This window comes from Vicia villosa, unplaced genomic scaffold (genome assembly GCF_029867415.1).
Source record: "Vicia villosa cultivar HV-30 ecotype Madison, WI unplaced genomic scaffold, Vvil1.0 ctg.000004F_1_1_1, whole genome shotgun sequence".
Classification (NCBI taxonomy): Eukaryota; Viridiplantae; Streptophyta; class Magnoliopsida; order Fabales; family Fabaceae; genus Vicia; species Vicia villosa.
Window position 1 is genome coordinate 413,783 of NW_026704934.1, and position 20,441 is coordinate 434,223.

General features: G+C 27.3%; 1 long non-coding RNA gene across 2 annotated transcripts; it reads left to right on the forward strand.

Moving 5' to 3' along the window:
- Positions 1-1,830: 1,830 nt before the first annotated feature.
- Positions 1,831-6,997, forward strand: LOC131621411 (uncharacterized). 2 transcript variants are annotated; one of them, XR_009289562.1, is made up of 5 exons: positions 1,831-2,163; positions 2,560-2,615; positions 2,857-3,071; positions 3,363-3,704; positions 4,113-6,997. It is a non-coding gene; the product is annotated as an uncharacterized LOC131621411 (long non-coding RNA). The 2 variants fall into 2 exon arrangements; XR_009289561.1 differs by having other exon boundaries at positions 2,857-3,704.
- Positions 6,998-20,441: the final 13,444 nt, after the last annotated feature.

Consider the following 20,441-nt stretch of genomic DNA (forward strand, 5'->3'; position numbering starts at 1 on the left):
GTTTTTCAATAAAATTCTTTCAAATTAATTTTAAAGTATTTAAATTTCAAAAAATAAATTCTAACGCATAGTAAATGTCAATCCAATTGATAATTTTATTGAAAAAATAAGAGTCCTGATCAATTAAATTGACCACTATGTATAATTCATATGAACAATCACCAATTCATTTTGCTTCTACATGTTGCAGATTTTTTATTTATAATTTTAGTCTAATTAACTAATAAAAACAGTTGAATAAAAATTAATAATATTTAATTTAGATCGAATTACGTACAAAAATACTTTTTACACTAAAGACGATGACCCGCTTAATCATACATGCCAGCAAACATATGGCTACCAAACATCCATTATTGTAACAAATGATCTTGTAAGAATAAGATGTAAATTAAATATTATTAATTTTTATTTAATTATTTTTATTAATTAATTTGATTAAAATAAATAAAAATCTGCAACATATAGGAGTCTGATGAATTGACGACTGCTACTGTAAATTGTCCATAGTTGTCAATTCAATTGATTAGACATAGTGTAATCATCAATTCAATTGGCTATGACTCATATTTTTCAATGAAATCGCCAATTAGATTAGCATGTGATATTCATTGCAAATATTTTTTGAACATGGGTACTTTGAAAATAAATCGGAAAAGATGGTTATTTGAAAAAATTTGTTGAAAAACACGGTCATATAAATAACCTATTTTATAAGAAAAAACAATATATATATATATATATATATATATATATATATATAATTTTATTTCATTTAATATGAATGTTTAATCAATTCTTTTGACGGTTGAAATTGAGTGTTTAATCAATTCTTTTATATATATCAAATGAGAACTTTAGCTATAATGCGAACTGAGAATTTTTAATAATAACCATTTGATTTGATACGTCCCATATATATATATATATATATATATATATATATATATATATATATATATATATATATATTTCAAAAATATTTATTTAAAAATTAATTTAATTTTTAATTAACAATTATTTTTAAAATATTTTAAATCAAAATCCACATTAGATTTCAAAATGCATTGGGCTGCCCTAATCCTTAATATTGCCTAAAAAAAGAGTATATTGAAAAGCAAACATAGATTCAGTTCCTTATTGATCATGATATTTCAACTTTATTCTTGAATCCTTTCTTCCATAACGGGAAAGCAAATGCTTGGTGTAACAACCAATTGAATCGAAATATACTAAAGAAGGAAACTCTACCAACTTACTGTGCCGACATCATAGTTTGTTGCTTCATCACTAAGAACAGTCATCATTTCACATATTAAAATTGTTAGTTTTTTATTGAAATAAAAATTTCCTTTATCAAATGAAAGGTGCACTACTAGAAATACACGGATTACCTGCGGAATTTCCTGCGGAAATTATTCCGCAGGTATACCTGCGGATTCTACTGCCACTTTATTAAATAAAATAAATTCTGCGGCGAATAAGAATTTTGCAGAAAATTCCGCAGGAATACCTGCGGATTTTGCTGCGAAATATATATTTCGAGTAAAAAGTCAAACTACTTTACCAAATCCGCAGGTAATTCCGCAGGAAACTTTTCTGCGGATTTTGCTGCGGAAATTGCTTTTTATAAAAAACCAAACTACATTACATAATCCGCAGGAAATTCCGCAGGAAACATTTATGCGGATTTTGCTGGGGATTTTGTTTTGTATTATGTTATATTTTTTTTTGTATGAATAAAATAATGTAAAATATTTTTCTCTTAATATAAAATGTTTTTTTGCCAAAAAAAATTAAGGAAAGGAAGGAAAGTCAGCGACAGTGGAAGAGAAACAAACAAAAGCGCTTTTTCCAAAAGCTCCAACGGAGCGCTTATTTTCTAAAAGCTATTTTTTTCCTCTCATCTTCCTCACACGTGATAACAACAATACGCTTAAACTCTTCATCTATCTTTTCAGATAAAGAGCTTCACAGTTATGTTTGGTGTTCGCGAAGTTTTTCTGTTCAGAATCGGAGTTGCTACTCAATTCTGTTTTGGTTCGAGTTTGGAGGTTTCGACGCAGTGCAGAGTTTGGAGGTTTCGACGCAGTGCAGAGTTTGGCTTCGAGCAGAGCTTTTTCACGGTTCAGATCTTGCATTCGAGCCAAGTTTTCGCTACAAGTTTGTTTCGATTTCAAATCGAGTTTTGTTTCAGTTTAGAATTTGATTTACGTATTATGTTCAAAATTGGTTGCGTTTTGAAATTTTTGCATTTTTACTGTTTCGACTCAATTAAGGGTTCTGCTACAGTTTGAGTTTGATTCACAAGGTGTTCGATGAAATGTCTCAACCAGATTCTCTCTTCTTTTTGCTTCAGTTTTGATTTTCTTATGTTATGATGTTGTGTTGTTGATGATTTATGTTCAAATTGTAGCTTGTGAATTGGTTATGATGTTGTCGTTATTGCCATCTTGCAACTTGCATTTTCAAATAATCGCACTTGTTTATAGTTCTCATTTTTCGATGTATTGAATTGAATGCATTTATTCACTTGATTCAGTTATTTCTACATTTCAGCATGATACCAAATACTACTACAGAATTGGAAGTGAGGATTCTTCTCGAGAATTTTGGTACGTTGTCTGTCTTCCCACCAATATTCTACTTCTAGGACGTAGTCTTTTGCATCCTTAATTACAAACTTTGTTTCTACTTCATAAACTATAAGAGAATTGTTAGGTTACACTCTCACAGCAGCCATAAGCATGGTCTAAGAAACTATAAATCTTATTTAAACCCTTATTTGATAATTATGAAATATTTTAATATGATAGTAATACTAATAATATATTTACTTGCTTGTTTATGAACCAGGGCAATGAAACAATCAAATTGCTTTCATAAGTTTGGCCACCAAGCAAACTTTAAAATATCAAGTAATCAATTCATGGCCATCTTTGGAGTTTCACAGATTTTTCTAAGCCAAATCCCAAATTTCCATGACCTTTCATGGCTCTCTATTCTTGCTGCAATCATGTCTTTTGGCTATTCTTTCATAGGCATTGGACTCTCTATAGCCCAAGTTGCAGGTGAGGCAAATCATTTAGTTAAATATGTCTTGTTTTAATCTAACTAACATGTGAATAATGTTCCTTCACAGTTACTTGGTTGCTCAATCCAATTCAACTTGTTGCATTTCAAAGTAATGAGGGAATTTTTCTCTCAAGTTTTTGCTTGATTCTCATGTTGGGTGGTGTAATAGTTATTACTTATTTGGTTGTAATAACTATTATGTCATGATCCCTCTTTTAAGAAACTAAATTTATATACTGATAATTTGGTTGTAATTATCACATTGACGTGTTTTATGGAGCATCTAGGTTTCATATACAGTGGTGATGATGACTATGACGACGATTGGGAAGTTGCGGAGAGTACTGAATTTGACGAAGCTTTCAGCACTTTCCATTGACATTCAGCTTCAGCTTTATGGATTGTACAAAGTTGCCACCGAAGGAGTGTGTTATGGACTTACCAAACTCCTGAGAGAAAGTTTCTTATTATTTCCCAAATCCACATTCACAAAGCCTGCAAATGATGACTTGTACAATTCTCGGTTCAACGGGGAACTGTATAGAAGTATTCACTAGTTCTTGAAATCTGTTACTCTCAGCATAATCGTCAAATGCAGATGGAGCAATAGATTAAGTGGAATTATGCAGGTTAGAACTATACCTTTTACAAAACAGATTTAACTTCAAAGTGTTGATACTTTTGTGTGTGAAGTGTATTGCTGTTATACTGTTTGATGAAATGCCTTATAGAAAAATCTATGACATGTATTTCTAAACTAGTGCATTTCTACACGTATATTTCATACAGATTAGAATAATGCATGTTGAAATCTCCCCATGTGTTTGATTTGGTATTCAATCACTTAAAATCTACAAGAAATTCAATTATGCTATGAAAAATTACAGTATGATTAAAATTGTAAACAATTTAAATTCATGATTCAAAAACACATCACTACATTAAGGCCTTTCTTGTATACAGGAAGGATCTTGTCAATTAGAGAAATAAGGGAAATATTTGTGATAGTCTCTTACAAAAACTTGTCAATTTAACAGGGTCAGCCCCTCTGAATTTGTTATTCCGTTGGCTAAGTATAAGAGCCGGAGAAATTCATTCACCATTTACAATATATAGCACTGATGATCTTGATCCGGATTGCAGAGTAAGAGAATATTTGTCTAAAATTCACTACAATTATTGTTATGTCTAATTACTGTTGTATACTACCAGTCTCAAAAAGAGGTACACTGCATTTTTGTTTTAAATTCATTAATTTAATGATATATTATGGTCCTATCATATTTCATTCCATTGCTTTTGTCATTTATGTAATTTTGGGATAAAAATTGATTAGGATTATGAATTTCTTAAGTTATTGAATGACCCTCTAGAAACACACATGATTATGGTCAATGTATTGTTACCATTACATTAAATGACCAATGCAATTATATTGCTTCTAATAAGCCTCATGCAGTTTAAAGTTGTACCTAGTCCAATTCATCATAAGCCTCATGTAGATGAAAGTTGTACCTAGTTTAGTTCATGATTCGTATAAATAACAATGTCTAATGGAATTTTATTTAGTAACTATAAACAACTTTTGTAGCTTGTTCTTTTTGCTTAACTTATATTTATTTGTATTTTTACCATTGCCTTGTTGCATCCTTCTGTGCTATTGACTTGGTTGTACATAAATTTATTAAAAAAGAATTGGGTACCTTATCACAACCTCTAAGGAGTGACAGGAGTTGGATTTCTTCTACTAACATATAATATATAGATTCCTTTATGTGTCTTTGGATGGATATCTAGTATCTACTAGGAAGGTTTGCCCGTTCTTTGTATAAATCTTTGGTCTATTTTGGGTCTTGTCTAGTCTAGAAGTACTTTTAAAGGTGCACACATACATTCTGCTATAGCCAAACCCCAAATGCACCAATATGTACATAAGGTGTAATACACTCTAAATTTATGTAGCCTTACACTTTCCAAAACTTAAAAAATAAACCTTTAATAATTGCTCTCTTTGTGGAGGCGTGGAAGTCGAGATTGAGAGGTGCGGCGGAGCTTTGAGGTAAATGTGGAGGTGCGCTGCGGAGTTTAACATGCTGTGGTTTCAAGTTGAAAATCCACCAAATTTTGTTATAACTCTAATTTTTACTCTTTTGGCTTCATGTGCATTGTTGGTCATCGATAATTGCTCTCTTTATGTTAAATCGCCGTTTCTATTGTTCAGGTTGTTCAATTGCTGGAAACACCTTTTGTCAATCTAATTAACTTTGCTTCATTGGTGGCTACTAATCCTGCAAGGCATGTGTTTGTAGTCATCTTGCTGTCGTTTTTTAGACAGGTTTCAACAATTCAACAGTAAATAGGTTAGGTTTATGAGTACCACCTAGCATTACATCAGCTTATTTTAATTTATGAAATAGATATCAATCTAATTTTGCTTACCAGAAAGTCATCTTTCTTTAACAATATGATATATTTCCACATGTGAAATAGTAATTTTATATGAAGTCAATTTGATTGCATATGAACTTGATCAAATTCTTTCTGGTTTTACATAAGAAAGAAAAATTTGATACCATTTGAGTCATGGTTTTGAAGTGCACGATTAAGAGTAATTAATTATCTTTTATATCCATGCAAGAATCCACAAATTTCTCATCTATATTATTGACTGTCTCTCATTTTAACCCTTTTTCTCCTTAATTCTGATCTCATATCTCACTCTAGATTGTGTTGGAGACAGATCAGAACTAAAAGCTTGTTTAAAAAATGAAATTTTGGCTTTAGAAGGAAATTTGAAATAGCAGTAGCCAAGGCAGTTGCAGAGACGAGAATATTAGGTACTATTATGGAATTCATGATAATTTAATACTTTATTGCGATGTTAACAGTCGATAATTTGTTTGTTTTCTGATTTGGTGTTTGCTTCTTATTTGTTTTCCGGCTGAGTATTGTCTTATGTTGGTCCATGTTGGTGGAATGTTTATTGCTGCCAAGGTTCATGTTCGTTCAAAGTTATTTTGGAAAGGAAAACGCATAAGCAAGAGGTGATTTCAAGAACTCTCGTAAGTCTTACTATCTAGTCCTTTCATTCATATTTATTTTCTACTTTTCTGACAATAAATATAGGTACAATAAATTGGTTAAATTTGCAATCTCAGGAGGAATAAATCCACCTGAAAAATCATTGTGTCCTAAATCTAGGTACAATAAATTGGTTAAATTTGCTATAGAGCTAGAAATTCCTCCACTTAGTTTACAAAATGAGAAATCAAGGTTTTGTAAACTTTTCAAAGTGAAAAATTCTTGAGGAATGGAACCATCAATAGAATTTTGAGAAAAATTCAATGTGATTATTTTTGACATGTTTCCAATCTGTGGAGGAATGGTTCCATAAAATTGGTTACCATAGATGTTTAGGGTTGTGAGATTAGGGAGTGAGGAAAAAGTGAGTGAGTGAAGTGTACCTTTTAGTCCAAAATATTCAAGGTTTATGGTTGAAACTGAATTGGATTTGTGACATTGGATTCCTCTCCATGTGCATGGACTTGTGGTGTTTTTCCAAGTTGATAAGAGAGTTTGGGTTTGGTTATCAAAGGTATGTTTCCATTTTAATAAAGCCTGTGATTCTGTTTCAGTGGCTTCAGCTATAGATTGTGGCAATGAAAGTGTTGAAAGTACAAAGAGAATTATGAAGAGAATCATCATGAAGGTGGGTGGTAGCATTATAATCAAAGTTGGTTGAGTGTTTATGAATTTTTTTCATGGATCTCTGTATATAAGTTTGAGTTTAGAGTATAGTTTATAAATTATAACAACGTGGGTTGATAAGTTTGAATAATTTATTTTGGTTATAGGGGTACAATATGTGTGAACTGTGTATAAATGGTTAAAAAATAGTTATTATGTTAAATTTGGTGGTCAATTTAAGACTGCTTCAAAGTTATGTATGTGTGAATATCTGACATTAGTTAATATAAATTTTTTAGTCACATTTTATTATTTTTTAGTCACATTTTATTATTTTTAATATAAATTCTTATATATTTCTCAAACATGATAGATCATTGATCCAATTTATACTAGAATATCCTCTTTGATTGAGAAGATGAGATCTGTCCAACATCACAGGGTACACCCCTCCATCAAATACTGCTAGGGGAGCAAATTATAATGTAGATTTTTTTTTACTTTAGAAATATATTTCCTGCGGATTTACTTGCGGAATATTTCCTGCGGATTTAGCTGCGTATTTACCTGCGGAATTTCCTGCCGAAAATATTACCCACGAAGGTTTTAGCTGGGGACGAAAAACCGCAGGAAAATCCGCAGGAAACGTGTTTCCTGCGGAAATTTAGCTAAAATCCGCAGGTAAATCCGCAGGAAATACGAGTAATTCTAGTAGTGGTGGACATAAAAAAATATTTTTCTTTTATCTGTCCAATGATATTTTATGAGCCCAAGAGTACGAAAGCCTCAAGTTAGGAAAGCTTTTCTCCCCCACACCTCTCACACGTTTTTTTTTTATATAAAAAAATGAATTTTATAATTCAGAATAGAAATGGTGAAATGCAGAAATTCAAGGAATTAATTGATAGTCAAGGAATTCATTTTATAATTCAAATTGAAGACCAAAACCATTTAAGGTAAACAATTGTTGGTTTGAGCACAATTCTTTTTGTTGAGGAGACATGGAAGTCTTTTGATGTATCTATAAATTGAGCATATGTTCTAAAGAATGACTAAGATGATAATAAAGAGATATTTGAGTTGAATTTTATTGTTACATTTTTTTTTTGGACCTATCGGATATGCCTATCATTATTTCAAAAATTTAGAAAATCAACAAATATATCATATTTATAAAAAATCAAGTATGTTAAATTTATTTTTAAAAAATCAGTAAAAATGCATTTTAAATTTTTTAAATACACTATCAAAAATTTTAATTTGTACAAACGAATTTTTCGTTTGTTTCTGTTTTTAAAAATTCTACAACGATAATTTAAGTATTAGAGGAGAAGTGTTCTAGATAAATGCTGGATTTTGGATTTTAGAGATGTAACAATGGTGAATAAGGAAGAAAAGAGAGATAAAGGAGAATATAAGTTCTTGGATTATTAAGAGATTTGAGAAATTTTGAATCTGCGATTAATTTAAATTTTTGTTTATTTTAACAAATGATGATTTTAAATCAAATGAAAATTTGTTAAACGAATTGTTTGTTTGTTCAGGGTTCAACTTTTAAAAATAGCATATTTTGTATTTTTTTAACAATCATATTAAGATAAATAAGTTACTGATACTTAAAAGTTATGGATGCAAATTGTTTAAGTGTATATGTTTATTTTGCCGGTGGGAGGGTGTTAAGACACGCTGACTATGAAGATACAATTTATAGCTTTTATATATGCATGCTGAAAAATGGCCTATTTTATGTTTTAAACAACATGATGAACGGGGCAGCACTATGCAGGTTGGTCGAAGCGCTGGTCAAAGGAAGGAAAGCTGATGGTGAGTTTCCTTATTTTTATCCTTTGGCTCTATTGTGTATGGATTGGTTTGTAGATTGAAAGATACAAATCAAAGTAGAGAGTAAAGAGATGAGAAATCAATGGCTAAATTGGATGATAAATTTTTTAGAAGAGGCAGTTTTCCAGAAAGAAAAGATTATCCAAAATCTTCTATCAAGTTATGGATATTCAAAATTAAACTGGTCCAATACAAAACTGTAAAATTGAATCGAACTAAATCGAAACCGTAAAAAATCGCATTTGATTCAGATTAGGGGTGTTCATTGGTTCGGGTAAATCCGAACCAAACCAGAATCCGAACCAAACCATAGTGTTTGGGTTGGATATTTTTTCAGTTCGGGCAAGAACCGAACCAAACCAATGAAATCCAATGACAATCGGTTCGGGCATCGGATTTTCAACTTTCTACCCGCAAGCCCAACCCAAACCAACCATAATTAATTATCATGAAAATTACTACAAAGCATTCAACTTCAATAAGAAAAAAAATAAAATGTTGTGTGTGGACAAGTTATGCTATTTTAATTTGTTATTAGAAAATTGATAGTGTAATATGATAAATGAACATAAAGTTATGAAACACATTCTTTATTATATTAACTAGATTGTGACCCGCGCGTTGCGCGGTTACTAATCATAAAATGTTTTGTATTTGTTTTTTATTTTAAATTAAAGATTTTAATTATTAAAAAATTTAATATATTATCATTCAAATAAAATATAAAATAATAATCTAAGTAATAAGTTATTTATTTTAAATAGTATTGATGGTAGAAATTTTTCCAAAAAAAATTAAATAGTAAAATTTCTTACTACATAAAGATAATCATGACCTTACAATTATAAATGGTTGATAAAAAAAAAGGACATTTTAAGGAGAAAAATTTATCAATTTACTTTCTTCAAATTTTATGGCATTTATTTGCCTTTGATACTCTTGATTTTAGTTGTTATACTCATATTTCATTATCAAAATTATACGCGTAATAACATCTATCTTCATTTCATTTTATAAATCTGCAAAATATATAAATCTTTAACAAAATTTTAATATTAGGAACGAAAAAGAAATTTTTTAAAAAAATAAGAAAGAGAAACATTTGTCCATTTACTTTCTTCAATTTTTATGGTATTTATTTGCCTATGATACTCCTGATTTTAGTTGTTATACTTATATTTCATTTTAGCCAATTGTTCTTGTCATAAGAATTATCTTTCATTTCATTTACAAATCTGCAAAATATATGAATCTTTAACAAAAAATCAAAATTAGGATTGAAATAGTAAATTATAAAAAATAGATCAATCATATGGTTGATATATAAAAGGGTTAAGTATGTTTTTGGTTCCTATAAATACCTCAAATTTTATTTTTAGTCCCTATTAAAAAAATGACATATTTTGGTCCCTATAAAATTATTATGCACGTAGTTTTAGTTCTACTGTTAAACCGATGTGTATTTTTGAATCATTATTTTACAGACATGTTAAAAATGTTATAAAAGTTCCTTGAGATTTGCATTACTTTTATCATTATCTTTTGAAATTTAAAAAGTTCATATTTAATTCTTATTATAAAAAATTCTATAGTTTGGTAAAAAAATATTTTATAATATTCTAAACACGTATGAAAAAATAATTCAAAAATTTAAAATTTTAAGGGTAATTAAATAATTTTCAAAATTTTTAAAAAAAGTAAGGACTAAAAATGCATGCATAAAAATTTTATAGGGACTAAAATATATTATTTATTTAATAGGGACTAAAAATAAAATTTAAAATATTTATAGGAATCAAAAACATATTTAACCCTATATAAAATGAAAGAAAACATAAAGAAATAATTGAAATTAATGTTGCATTTTACTGCTATGAGTATCTTCCTTTAAATGGAGAATAATATTATAATTTGAGTGAGATATATAAATTGAGAGATAAATGAATGTTATTGTGATTTAGTAACCGTTATATAAAAAAATAATAATTTTTTTCATTGAATAAGTTATTTATTTTTTTTAACGTAAAAATTTAAACATTAATTAAACGTGATTTGATTGAATACTAATAATTGGTGATAACTGATTTTAATTTACTATTATTCTAAAACCGACTTTCGAAATTTGATTGGTTATCAAATTTAATCGAGTTTTTAATTATTTGTTGTTTGGTATCCTTATGTTAAAACCATCGTTTCTAAAATATTAAATATCTAAAATGGATATTCTAATAAAACCCTAGCCATATATATATATATATATATATATATATATATATATATATATATATATATATATATATATATATATATATATATATATATATATATATATATATATATATATATATATATGAATTCTCATTCTAAATTTTTTTTGTTTAAAGAAAATTATATTTCTAACATAAAACAATTATATCTTTTATTAAACATATGAGAAGTTATAGGAATATGGAAAGTATAAGGAAATCTAATATATAAAGAAAATTACATAGTATTTATACCTATTAAATAAGTAAAAATCATGTATTCTTAAAAGATACAAATATATATATATATATATATATATATATATATATATATATATATATATATATATATATATTTATTTATTTAATCTCTTATAATTTTAATTTATAAAAATATTAATTAAGAAATTTTTGTAATATTTATGGATTTAAATTAAATACATAAAATTTATTGAATATATATGTAATTATTTAAAAAACAATGAAATATAAAATAATTTAAAAAATTATTACATTTTTTATAAAACATAGGAATATGGAAATTTGTATGGAAATCTAACATATAAAGAAAATTATGTAGTATTTGTATCATTAAATAAGTAAAATTACGTCTTTTTAAAAGTTATAAATATAAGTTATAACTTATTTAATATCTTATTAATTTACACAATTATTAGTTTTCATAACTTTAATTACCATTACCATTACTGTTGATCTAAATACTATCAGGGTTTGTATCCCAAAAAAATAATACTATAAGGGTTTATTACTGAAATATTTAACCATTTTGTTTTGACAAAATAAATCACAATATATATATATATATAAATAAACTAATATATGATCTTATTTAAATTAAATATTACATATTCATTGAAACTAACAAAATGATTAAAATTAACAATCACAATATATAGGTTAAATTATATATTGCAAATAAGAAATAATACAAATTTATTAGATAATATTTTGATGATCATTAAAATACATTAATATTTTTCTATAATACAATTACAATAACATGTATCAAGAATGACTATATCAAAATCATTCATTTTTAATTAAAGGCCTTCAATATATTATGCTTAGAGACAAATACTTATATGATTTTTCACATGTTTCTCAAATAATAAGAATGTAAAAGTAGCAACAAAATAATTCTTCTTTGTTCTTTACATCCGCAAGAAATAGTAGAGATCTACATCACCAAATCCTATAAGAAAATTATTACAAAATCGTATAGTTAAAATATTTAGATAATTGATAAAATAGAGCAAATTAAGTATAAGTCTGCCATATAAATTGAAGAATAGTTAAGACATAGTCAATAATAAGAAAAGGAAATAAAAATATCGATAAAAAAAGTAGGTACCTTATTATTGTTTGGGTAAAAGAGGATGTAGATCTACAACAACAAAAAAATAGCTGAAATATATATAATTACTACAATAGAATAGGTTGAGTTACTTGTCATATAAATCAAATAATAGTTAAAACATATGAAAAGAAAGGAAAATATTAATACAAAATAGAAAATGAAGTACTGTGTCAACCTTGTTTAAAGAGAATGATGAAGACCTACGACAAAATATATAGTACAGAAATGTAAAACTCATCAACCAATTATGTATTTATATACATAAGAATGATTATTAAAAAGACAATAACTCATATGTTACAAAAAAAATTGTAACTTTCAGTTTCACCAATTAAAATTTATTATAATTAATACTAATTAAATATTTGTATTGTAATTAAAACATATTTAATTTTATCTTCAATATAATAATTTCATAGTATTGCAAATGATGAATATTTATTGAATATATTTTAACCAAGTAAAGAAATATAGAATTATGAAATTTGTTTTCTTCAGGTAGATGTTTATATCTATAAAATGAATAATAATAATAATCAATAAAAATATTGACTAATTATTTTTAATAAAATCTTACCTTAATATAAATTTTTTTTCTCGTATTGGTCAACTAATTATTTTTAATCAAATATAAGTAAATGTTGTGACAAAAATTATATATATTATTAAAATGAACTAAGTTTTTAGAGCTAATAATATAAATTTCACATATTAAAGATTGACTACAAATGTTTTAATATTTAATATTATTTTAATTATTTATTTATAAATATTACATCCAAATAGAATAAAAGTTTTATTGAGTGGTGGAGTAGTTATGGAATATGAAAAGTTGAATAAAGTTGAAGAAATATCTCAATTTAATTATAATCATTATTTTAATTACATAGAAATCAAAAGATATCACTATTAATCTGAGAAAAAAACATCATTTTTTTGGTAGTAAGACAATTTGTTGACTCTACAATGGAATAGAGCAAGTTGAAGAAAGTTGAGAAACTATCTACAGTTTATTGACTCTATAATTTTGAAAAACATATTATTTTTTCGAGCTTATTATGTCAAAATATAACATTATATTATTGAATTGTAATGCTTCAAAATAAAATATAATTTCACTATTTATAAATAATTATTATATACAAATAGAACAAACAATAAGTAAAAATGAATTTTATGATAATTAGTTAATATAATAATTTTTATATTTCTGATTCGTATTTTTAATTTATATAATCATTATTGATGGAATATATTGATAGAATATTATATTATATCATTATTATTATTATTATTATAGTTGTGACTAAATATTATGTTATTATTATTATTATTAGATTTATTATTTTTAGTTATTTTGGATGATAAAATTAATTTTTATTAAAATAGTTAATCATATAATATTGTTTTTTAATATTTAGAGAAAAAACATGTTTTATTATTTAATTGATTCGTGTACTTTTTTTTTTTAATTCTAAATAAATAAAAGTTCCTAAATCTTTTTGAGACAAACATAATATTATATACCTAAGATAAAAGGAGAAAAACATGATTTTTTTAATTATCATAAATTATTTATATAGATGATATTATTTTTAATAGTGGTAGTTGAATATTATTATTATTCCTATTTTATTATTATTATTATTATTATTATTATTACTATTATTATTATTATTGTAGCTTAGTATTCTATTATTATTATTATTATTATTATTATTATTATTATTATTATATACTAATGTAGAAATAATTTGATAAAAATATTATTATTATTATTATTATTATTGTTATTGTTATTATTAATTATTAATGTAGATTTAATTATTATTTTTATGGTTTTATTATTACTATATTTATTTTTAATGTAGGGTTAAATTAGTAAAATTAACAATAGAGTGTAGGGTTAAATTAGTAAAATTTAAATTAGGGTTTGTGCTTAGAGTTGCTATGAGGTTGACATGTGGCTAGGGTTGCCATCATGACAACCTTGGATTTATATATAAGATTCAAGTGACTAGTTATAGATTCAAAAGTCTTAATCTTAGATATTATTTTTGTGAGATATTTTTGAATCTATTGGAGAAAAATTTGTAGTATAATATTTAAATTTGAACACTATTAATATTATATTTTTTATAATATTATGAAAAATTAATTTTTGTAAATAAGTTATTTTTTAAAAAATATTTTTGCAATTTTTATCTACCCGATCAATCCAACCCAAACCAATCCGTTGTTTCTCGGATCGGTTCGGTTTGGGCTTTATCGCAAAAATTTATAAATCCAATCCAAACCAATCCATTTAATTTTAATCGGTTTGGGTATCGGATTCTCTCAAAACCGAACCAAACCGGCCCGCGAACACCCCTAATTCAGATGTGTTTGAGTCATCTTTTAACTATAGCTCGACGATTCTCACTTGACTGCCTACGTGGGATCCGACCTCAAAGGCTTCAACGACACCACTACCAAACCTTGGGGCTACGTCGAGCTGCTCGTCACCTTCATGGAGACTTAAATACGACCTTCAGATAAATTGTGGAGGAAAAATACATTATTAAAAGATTAGTAATTTGGTAATATTAAAGCTAAATTAACGAGATATTTAGTTGTTTAGTCGTAATGCATTGTCTGGTCCAATGTGATCAAGAAGATTTCCATAGACTGTCATTGGTGTTTATAATTGTTGTTATAGTATCATCCCTCGAACGGAGCACCTAAACTGAAATAGTGAAAATAAATTATTTACCATTATTTATAGTATAAAGTAAGTAAATGGAATAATAATATACACTTACTTTGTGGCGTAGGGGAACCTGAAGCCATTCTTGTTGACGGGGGCGAGTGTCGGTATTCTCGACCAACCCCATACTCGAAGCAAAAAAGTGTAGGAATAAAACGAACAAGTATCTTTATATGCGTTTATACACAAACAAATATATAGATGAGACAAAACAGCTGAACCCCAACTATATGTTCTTATTTTATTTGTGTCTCTTGACAAAGGTAAATACATAATATTTACAATATTACCAGTAGTTTCAAGAAATATAAAATTACAAAATAGTATCATAATATAACACCGACAAATTGACAAACTTGAACTTGAAATAAGATGAACCATCCTCAGATATCTTTTATAACACGTATATGCAGACAAAGGGAGCGTTAAAAGTGGGAGACAACTTTCGAACAAAAGAATATTGTGTGAGATACGTCATTATGCGTCATCAAAAACCTATATGCATGTTTTGGCTGACAACATCTTACAGAAAGAGAAGTGATTCTTGAGAGATAAGTTCTATTGATCCACCTCACACTTGCATTACCACCAAAACGACACCAGATCATCGTAAACTTAGCGCTAAAATAATATGCCAAGAAATCTTGCCTTTCATTTATAAGGATCCGTCATTGAAGGTGAGTACAATAATCTCCCATATCGTTACACGATTCAATTATACTCTGTCCTACAGGAAGGCATGGATAATGAGGACTAAAGTTGTTGAATTAGTATATAACAATAGGGAGATTCGTACAAATAACTTCTAAAATATTTGGTGGCACTTAAGTATTGTGCTATGGAAATTGTTGCAATTTTGGGGATACTCCCGACAGTACTTGTGTTAGTGGAAATAATATATTCCATCGACTCTTCTGGGCGTATGAACAATGCATTAAAGGTTTTATGTTCTGCAAACCTATTATACAAATTGAGGGAACTTGGTTGTACGGGAAATGAAAAGGAACAGTACTTATAGCAGTGGCACAAGATGACAACAATAATATTTTTCAAATTTCCTTCGCTCTGGTTGAAGGTGAGACTGCTGGTGGATGGGGTTTCTTTCTCAAGCATCTTCGATTACATGTTGCTCCGCAACCCAACCTATATTTGATTTCAAACTGAAATCCATCGATTAAGAGTGCATACAATAACCTTGATAACGGTTGGTTGGATTTTCCTTCTACATATTTCTACTATATTAGACATATCGCACAAAATTTCATGCGCGAGATAAATACAAGGTGCGTCACAAAAAAGTTGTGAACATAGAGTATGCCTTAACTCAACCATCGTTCCAACACTACCGCAAAGAGATCAGGTTTACAAATGCGGATGCGTTAAGTTGGATCGATAATATTCCAGTGATGAAGTGGACTAGGGAATTTGACAATGGTTAACGATGGGGGTACAAGACAACAAATCTTGTGGAATCAATGAACTTTGTATTCAAACGCATCAGAAACCTACCAAAGACCGTGTTGGTGAGAGCAACGTATTTTAGATTGGGGTTAGTGTTCGAGACCAGAGGTTAAAATGGAGTTTAGGTTTATAATTGGATCAGTTGTTTAGTGAAAGCTATATTAAATTTTTGAAGAAAGAAACTATCAAAGCTAACACACATGTGGTTACAATGTTTGGTCATCATAAAGGTTGGTTCAGTGTATAGGAGTCTAAGGACCATAATGAGGGGAGACCAATTGGATACTATCGGGTTGAACTAGATAGAGGTTGGTGCAATTATGGAAAATTTCAAGCCTTCCGCATGCCTTGCACCCATGTCATAGCGGCATGTTCACATGCTCGCAAGGATCCTTCCCGTAATCTATTCCTCGTTTACAAAGTCATCAACATATTCAATGTGTACAATAATAGCTTCTCACTGGTTGCAAAGGAGGATTATTGGCCTACTTTGGCACAATGAGCATATGCGAAGGAAGAAAAAAGATCACCCTAACATTATTGGAGAAATATTATTGGAGATAATGCATGAACTATTTATAAAATAAAATAAAAAATTACAACGTAGGCGCCATAGCAACTGACGCCTCCTCTTTAATTTATAATGCAAGTATCATCCCTCATGACATGACACCAATGCATGCGTCCAAGACACTAGTGCATGTGTTCATTTTTAAGTGCATGCGCCAACTTCACTAACGCTCCTCCTCTTGCTGACAAATTTTTTTTTTGTTTGAAAAATTGTTTGCTTGACATTTTATTTGGAATGTTGGTTATTGAAGATTTTTTTTGAAAAATTTGATTATTTAAAAAGAAAATTCATAAGGGACGAATTAGATATTAATTATTTAAGAAAAACTACTACTTTTTTATTTAATTCACTGCAACGCACCCCATTTTTTAAGATGATTTTTCAATAGACTCCACAGATTTTTCACCCACCACCGAATTGGCAAAAATGTCCTCGTGCTTCTGTAGATGCATACTCAGAAGCACCTTTTTTTGTTTAACGTTGTTTTGTTCCGTAGATGCACATACAGAATCTTGCGTAGATGTATCTACGGAAGCCTTAAAACATAGTAAATTTTGGGATTTTTCCAATTAATTGATGAAATCTTCCGTAGATGTATCTACAGAAGGGTTGATAAGAGAGTGTTCCGTAGATGTGTCTACAGAACATTATGATTTTCTCAATTAATTGGGAAAATCCCAAATTTCACTATATTTTAACGCTTCCGTATATGTATCTACTGAAAAAATCATTTTTTTTATAAAAAATGTGCTTCCGAAAATGTATCTACAGAAGCTGTGACCATTTTTTGAATTTTGTTCGGTGTATGAAAAAGTCATAGAGTGCATTGAAAAATCGTCTGTTTAATGAATTGAATAAAACGTTCAAACAAATAAATTTGATTTGAAAATTTACAAAACCTGTTTTATAGGCCACAATATTTAGTTGTACTCATTTGTCAATCAAAATGGTGAGTAGCACTTATACTTATAAACATTAAGCTTTCCTAACTATAAAAGAAAAAAATTTAAATAACAAGGTTAAAAAAAAAATTACCAAAAAAACAAGTTTTTCAGAAAATTTACCAAGTGTCTAGGTTTTGTAGGACCCCCTGAAATATGCACCAAATGAATTGACACATTGGTACAAAATTAGGTGTATGCGTCAGATGGCTTGGCTCCTATGTGGGTAATTTTTTTTCTTTTCCTATTCCTATTACACTCATACGCCAAATGAATTGGCTAATTGAGTAAAATAGTATACCAATGCGCCAAACCATTTGGCACATACTCCAGGAGTCCCGCAAAACCTAGACATTTTGGTAAATTTTCTGAAAAACTTACTTTTTTAGTAATTTTTTTTAAACATTGTTATTTAATTTTTTTTCACTATAAAACACATTTTAATATATTTTACTTTTCGGTTTTGTTTTTCCAAATCACTATTTTATTTTAACCTGCCATTCCTATTTCAATTTTTTTGGGCCAGTACCCTTGTTTGAACGTTTAAGTTTTTTTTTTTCTTTCAAATAAACTACTCAATGGCTACAACAAAAAATGACTTTAGGAAAAAAAAACCGTGATCTAAAATAGAAAAACTGCTGCTATTCACTGGTAGTCTTTCTACAAAAAGTAATTTGGTAGGTATTATATCTGGGATAAAAGTTGCATTCGGTATAACCTATAAGTTATCTTGGAATCGTTTGGGGAGCGGTGGTTTGAGATATTTGGAAGTTGTGAAACAATATTAATATTGGAGGTAGCTGCAATGTTAATAATCTTATGTGGAATATTAAGATGATAGTTTGAAAGTGGTTGTCTATTGGTAAAATTGCGAACACCAAATGTAATTTCTATGATTTAGTAGAAAACTATAGAAATCCTTTATTTTATTTTATTTAGATTTTACTTGGTTTGTAATTTTCCGTCTTCGTGAGACTCTTCTTTCTTTATTTATAAGCGGGTTTTGAGTACTCATAGTGCTCCTTTTTAATGAATTCCTTACTTATAAAAAAAATAATAAAAATAAGTATTGGCCTCGTGGCCTAAATCACCTTTTTTACTTATTATAAACTGCTGCATATAAATTCTACCAGAAAAGTTTTCTAATAAACAAAAAATTGAAAAAATTATAATATTGAAAAATTTATAATAAGTTATTTGATAAACAAATATTGGTAAGCAAATTATAATACTGAAAAATTTATTGCAAGTTATTCTGTGAAGAGAAACTAGTGTAGAAGTATAAAATTTTTGATAATTTCTTTATACACCTCCTTGCCGCCTTCTTAGTAATCCATGGTGAAAATTCCAAAATACTCCTATATTTCGGAAGTGCATATTCAAAGACACTTTTTTTAAAAAAAAAGAGGTTATTTTAGAAGTGTATATCCGAAGACACATTTTTTATAGAAAAAAACGTGTCTTCGGAAATGCAGACACTTTTTTTTTTGGAAAGGGGTATATTCTGATATGCATATCCGAAATATTCCAATTTTTAGTGTTGGATTTTTTTTGTAAAAAGGAGAGCCTAAGCCCATAGTCTTGGAATTTTTCTTATAAACATATCCGAAAGAATTCAATACTTATTAAAAAATTAAAATAAAGATGAATCAATACAATTAATAGTATAATTAATTATATTAATTAAATAATATTATTAACTATATATCATTATAATCAAGATATAATAATAATATTAGTCAAATAAATATTTAAATCAACACCTTATTTTTATATATATAGTTAATAATAATAATAATAATAATAAAGATATTTATGTACTATTTATTTATTATTTTTTACGATACATAAAAAAATCATTTTATAAATTAATTTTTAAAAACTATTTTATAGTTTAAAAAATTCATTTTATTAACAAAATTTCCAAAACAATTTTAAAGTTAAAAATTATTTTATATATAAATTATTTTTTATCATAATTAGTTTTTAAAATGATTTTTATATTTGTAATTTTTATTTATTATTTTGAAAAACTATGTAATCTGAAATTTATATTAAAATATAAATAAAAATAGTAAATAATTTTATTCTTGATTTCTTTTATTTTAATTTTTTTAATAATTATTAATATATTTATTTTTTATATAATCATAATTGTTGTATATTAGTTATAATTTTAGTAATTATTGATATAAAATTTATCAAAAAATAATGAATTTCCTTTACGAGTTATATTTTTTAATCTATAATTGGAATTAGAATAGAAATATGAACAGTATAATTATCATTATTATTATTATTATTCATAATTTATAAATTATATCAATTTTAAGATATCCGAATTAATCAATATTCTAAAATTTTCAATTTTTTGGATTTTTTTTGGATATGCATATTTGAAAAATCTCTGACAATTTTTTGGGGTTTTTTCGGATATCGTATTAACCAAATTCCCAATTTTTTGAGTGTTTTCAGAGATGTATCTTCGAATTAA